Raw genomic sequence first — 272 nt, 5'->3', positions numbered from 1 at the left:
GCCTCCCCTCATTCCTCCCTTCCCTTCTTCATCCTCTGAGAGAGGGAAGGGCATACTTGCAAATGAAACCCCAATTCTTTGGTCCCTCAGTGGCCCTGGGCCAAGTCCCTCAGCCTAGAGATGTGAAGGGTGTAGGAGGTTAGGGGAGGGGCTGTGTAGAAACCTGAGGTAGGGAGGTCCCAGCTGTGAGTCCTGAGCAGAGGGCACAGGCAGTGCCTGGTGGCAGGTCCCAGCTATAATCATCCTTTACTCTTCAGAAATGGACCCCATCA

Source organism: Canis lupus, chromosome 26 (genome assembly GCF_011100685.1).
Source record: "Canis lupus familiaris isolate Mischka breed German Shepherd chromosome 26, alternate assembly UU_Cfam_GSD_1.0, whole genome shotgun sequence".
Classification (NCBI taxonomy): Eukaryota; Metazoa; Chordata; class Mammalia; order Carnivora; family Canidae; genus Canis; species Canis lupus.
Note: the sequence above shows the minus strand (reverse complement) of the source record.